The sequence below is a fragment of the Atta cephalotes genome (assembly GCF_000143395.1).
Source record: "Atta cephalotes unplaced genomic scaffold scaffold00030, whole genome shotgun sequence".
NCBI classification, from domain to species: Eukaryota; Metazoa; Arthropoda; class Insecta; order Hymenoptera; family Formicidae; genus Atta; species Atta cephalotes.
Window position 1 is genome coordinate 3,636,019 of NW_012130094.1, and position 5,919 is coordinate 3,641,937.

The window sequence follows — 5,919 nt, forward strand, 5'->3', positions numbered from 1 at the left end:
TAAGTTAAGTAAGTAAGTAAGTAAGTAAGTAAGTAAGTAGAGTAAGAGAGAGAGAGAGAGAGAGAGAGAGAGAGAGAGAGAGAGAGAGAGAGAGAGAGAGAGAGAGAATTAAAGATTATTTAATTGCATCTTATATAAAATTGGTTTAAATTTCTTATTAAAAATCCAAACTTATATTATCCCGCAAAAATGAAGTTTTTGATTAATGTAGAAAATGGACAATTTTTATTATTATGTGTTTTTAATATATTAAAACTCTTACTTTTCTCATTTCCATTATTATATTTCTGAAATACGAAAGATAAAACTTTGATACTTTGCAAGATCGCTGATGCGCAACTATCGTGATCATCTCAACGAAGATAATTATCTTGGCTCAATTGACAGAATTGTATCATGTATCTCAGATATCGCTAGGTCGAGCCAGATATGATTATATTGTACATTTTCATCGATGCGTTACTCAGGAAGGGCAGATTACCGTAATGAACTCGAACGGCACCCCGATGTACGGTCCGATGACTCGAAATACGGATAACCGACTCTCGCCTACGCGATTTGCTCTTCCCCGCACTATATCTTCTGCTCTTCCGGGAGATTTTTGCTCCCTTTATCCATCAGATGCATTCTATTATTGGAATTAATCCCTGGTGCTTTAAGAAGTATAAAAGCCTCTAATAAAAGTGTTGCTCTTCCTTATATCGATGAATATATTATACAATAAAAATTTTATGTAACACTCCCTAATTTATATGCAAAAAAATATTACTCAAAATCCTGTTTGAGTAAAATTAATATTAATAATTTTCGCAAAAAAATTCGAGGCAAAATAAGGCACCTTTTTGACCCTTCTGATGTTACGTTTAACCTTTCGTAAATAACGTCAAAATCTGTAACACTTAATTTATGCTGATTAAAAAATGCTAATTAATTTTAGGAATGATATAACTTAAATAACTGAAAAAATACTAGTATGTTTTGATTACATTTATACAAGTATTTTTATAAGTATATTTTATAAGTATATATAATATTTTATAAGTATATTTTTATAAATATATTTTTATAAGTATATTTTTATTTTATAATTCAAATTTGTAAATGTAATATAAAAAATTGAATTGTTTAACGTTTTATCAAAAAGACTTACAATAAATATATATTGAGTGAGTCTAATAAATCCATCATCGGTCTCGGAAGGATAATTGAGTTGAATCTAAATAGACATCAACTTCGAAAAGTTAAATATAGCTAAAAAAAATCTGTTAAACTATTTTATCATCATATTTCGATAATTCACTATCAGAATTCATTATCATATTTAAAAGCTTGAGACAAACATAAGTTTCAAATTTATTTTATGTGCTACTGTTATTATGTTACTCTTTTCGCTTTGTGTATCGCATTTCTAATGCTCTAATAGGCGCCATTGATTTGACTGAGCTTTAATAGGACTATCAGCGGAACCAGCTGGACCGCGCACTGACGCCTCACTGACGTGCGAGTTAGACAGGGGCTTTTAATCAACTGCCATTCAAATTCCAAGCGGTGCCCAACAGTCTCCATCAATATCCCCGCGCTTTCCACGCATCTCATTCAACTTGGTGCACTCCGGATATACCGCAGGCACCTACTCCATTTCCGCGGAGACTTTCTCACCCCGGTTCTCGCCACTCCCTCAACAGCTTCCGTCCTTCTTACTCTCTGTTTACAGCCGACATCGAGTCCATTAATAAAGCCCGAGACGGATGCACGCGGGAACTCTACGAGCTTTTAATTCCGCAACGAACATATACGTCAAGAGAGTCGTAGCGGAACCGCAGGGAAGCGATTCTCGTCCTTTCCGCTCCTTCTACTTTCTTCCTTCTTTCTTGCTCCATCCGACAAACCTCCGGTTTCTCGAATAGTCGCGGGGGGTCTTTAATAAAGTGAACTTTAAAACTCCCGCTTGTACGGAGATAAAGTTTAACGCGAGCCACCGTTCGCTAGGCTCGTGCCGTCTCTAGTGTAAAGGGGGTTTAAGAAGAATAGAGAGGGATGAGGAGTGGCTCAAGGATCGAAGAGGGTTGAAGAACGCGGTGGCAAGTTCTCAACTAAGTTTACAGGGCTTCCTTCGGGCCTGGGGCGCGAAAGAGAGGAAGGAGACAGCGAGATAGTTTTCTGTTAGTTACCGTGGCTGACCTCGACAGGCGTTCGTTATGTGAACCGGAACGACTTCCGAAAAGTAACTTCCGGAGTTGACGCGCCCCGCCGTATTCCAGCGCGTTCCGGAACTGTCCCCTTCTCCCTCTCTCCTCCCTATACCGAAACGCCGCGACAAACATTCTGCATTACGCGCACTACAGCAACAGGGTTCTTTTACGGGATGTTTTTCGAGGTTGGACTTTGATCCGTTGAAGTAGGAAAGGAAGGAAGTTTTCAGCGAAGTAGAACAATAGGTCATTCTAAACTTACAGAAAATGTCTTGTGCTTTAAAAAAAATGTATTAAAGCAATGACATTAATGGAATTAATCCTGTAGAATTGACGTAAAGATCTGCAATATTGTTAATATAGCTGCTGCTATGAGTTTATTTAATTTATCTTGACTAAAAAGCATCATTATTTTTAATGAAGCAAAGTGACATAATTTAGGTATATAAAAAAGAATAAATATTAAGTTCATTTTAATAACAATAATTCATATTTGCAGATACGACACAAAGAATATAAAATAATAATAACAAAGACATTCAAGGCTAATGAAAGTCAGCACGAGAGGGAACATAACTGATAAGGAATATAATTGGGTCCAATAGACTCGCTGTTAGTTCCAGAGGGTTAATATCGCAATGAATATCAGATGTAAATGCAATTCACTTGGTCTTTCATTTTCCCTTCCATTCATGCATGTAACTATCATTATTACATAAATAGTAATTTGGTAGATTGTATCCTTATCCATAGTATACTCGATAAGCAAAAAAAATATATACATATATTATATAAAAACATATACAGTTACACTTTTATAAAAAAAAAGAAGTTGGCAACGATGAAATACTCTCCGCAAATACATCGCATTGACGCTCCCATGTTCCCATCCCGCTCGAACGTAATCGGGACTGGGGATGCGAGAGTCGGGGGTTTAATATTAAAACCCTTCGAGCGGAAGCATCCCGAGGCGAAACGGCCGACCGGAGTGACTCCGATCCGGCTTACGCATCGAGTTGAGTCGATGCGCTTCTAGTGCGCCGTGCCGGGCCCATTACCATACAGGGGCCAGTTCAAACAGACGTAGACTGATGTATGCGTGGTTCGTCAGCGTATTCGAATTTCGTATTCAAATGATGCGTCTCCTACCGGAATCCAGACGACGCTGGTCGTTCGATAAAAGACAAAGATGGGGCTAGGCGACAGTACGCTGGAGTGGGCAAGATATTGATACTTCGTCTCGACATCATATTCTAACATTTCATTATGCATGAACAAAAGTTTGTTTCGTGTTGTCCTATCACTAACTAAATATATTATAAATGTCATATGGTTATGAAATGTCGATGCTATATTTAGTATTAGAAAGAAGATGGCTGAAAGTATCGATGACGCTGTCAATTTTTAAATTTGTATTTGTTTTTAAACTTGAGATAATAAGAAACAATTTGATTATTTTTAATCTGCCTTTAACAGTGTATTAAAAGAAATTTGAGAAGAATTCTGTATACATTTCTGTTAAACCTTTTATTTAAAAAATTAATATAGAATAAATTTTCGCATTAAAACAAATATGTTTTCTTCATACTTTGTATTTATATAAATTTTTCTAAATCATTTCTTTCTTCATTTCATTCTTCTTTTTATTCTTCTTTTTAGATTTAATCAATACTTACTTTGACGACATCATAGTCGTCATTAGATGAGAGTTAGATGATTAAGATCAATATCATAAAGCAGAAGAGTGCACACTCTTGCTTACGTTAGTATTTCAGCAGTGGGTGTTAACAGCGTGATGCGTAAACGCAAACACTAGCTGCAAAAGAGAGGGAGTTAGAGAGAGGGTGACAGTTAGGGTGATGTTGCTGGTAGTCTCTTCAGCTTGGTCTCTTCAATCCCTGTTTCGCGACACCCTCGGAATATTCAGTGATTTGCGGTGCAGAGATGAGCGTGTGCATTTTGAGCGAAAGTGCATGTTACTGACTGCGGAAAATTCTCTCGCGAATGAACATTACTGTAACCGTCTTTGTTTACATCAAATGTCTCTCCTACGAACATTTCGGTTTATATTCATTTAGCCACAACTGCAGTCACATAATCGACAATAGGTGAAGTTAAGTAATCTTCGTATTGTTATTATATTTGATAATTCACGTTTAACAATTGATAATAATTACTATATATTATATATATATATAATTACTATATTCTAAAATAATATTATTATATTAGGAAGAACCAGTTCTGTATCACATAAATTAAAATTTATACTGTTTTATATCGAAAATTGATAGCTTCGATTTTCTAATGGCTTAAAAAATAGTTGATTCCTTTATATGATATTTACATTTATATTTTGTAAAAAATTTGTATTTAAATTACATTTAATACATTGCAATATACATATACAGTTATTTTTCATGTATAATACATAGAGGAGACCGAGGTCAGTAGACTATAAGGATAAGTAGAATAATCGAGGTTACCTTATAAACAAATTGTGCGAGACACGTGTCTGAACAGTGAACACGCAGCGGTGATTGCCACTCAGTCTGCTGTCTCGAGACGGACGCGTTTGTATTAGAAATTACGCTACAATTTAAAAAAATTGTACACGTTTAGTTCCAATTTCGATAAAAGTAGGTTCATTCAACGTATTTTTGCACAAAAACGAATGAATTTCGCGAAAAGAAGCATTGCCTTGGGAATCGAAAATATTAATCGCTAAAGTTTGTTAGATTAGGAAATCTGTCATTCGCTAACGTCTTGGTAAAAACGTTGATAGAAAAATCCTATCGTTTTGAATATAATTCATAAATTCACTAATTTGAATCAGATCTGACAGAAATTTTGTACAAATCTTATAAAATTCGATAAAATACGATAGGATATCGATAGGATATCCAATCAATCGTGCTCTTGCGAGGTCAACGATACAAAATCATATAAAATATAAATTTATCAGAAAACTATACAAATTGATAAAAATCTTATCGTTCTCAATTGTTCTCTATCAATTTTTTTTACCAGGGCGATCTCACTCTGTTCCATATATAACTGTATTTCCACTCTCTTCTAAATTTCACTCAAAAGAATTTAGAGAGTATTCTTTTTTTATTTTAAATGCATCTATAATGCAACAATTTTTGTAGTTTTAATGAATTTTAATAATAAAAATATGCAACAATAGTTAAATTACATGTAAGAAATTTTTCATACATGAATATATAAATATGTATGAACATACGTAATATGATAAATTATGCATGTTTATGAACATTTATACATAAACATGTGATTATGAAAACGTTTTGCATTATAAAATATGTATTGAACAATTTTTCCAGCAACTGATATTTATAACACTATAGATATTTAACTAACATCAGTATTCATAAAATTATCATGATAGTTATAAATTGTTGTTAACAGAGTATGCAGTAGTGCTGATTTGTTGTAAAATATTTACGATAGCAGTTTGCTATCGTGCGTTTATGTAAGTTTCCGTACATGTACTGCTCTGCATTATCTTTTCCTTTGTCAGTATTTTTTTAAAGTAAAGGAAAGAAAATGAAACATAGATAAGCCATTTCTGCATAGTTAATAATAATTAATGTATATATTTCTATGTTCAGGATACATCAAATAACAAACAAGTAAAATAATAATCTTGTGTGTATATCTACATCTACATTAATAAACTTTCTTATTCATAAATAATACTTCT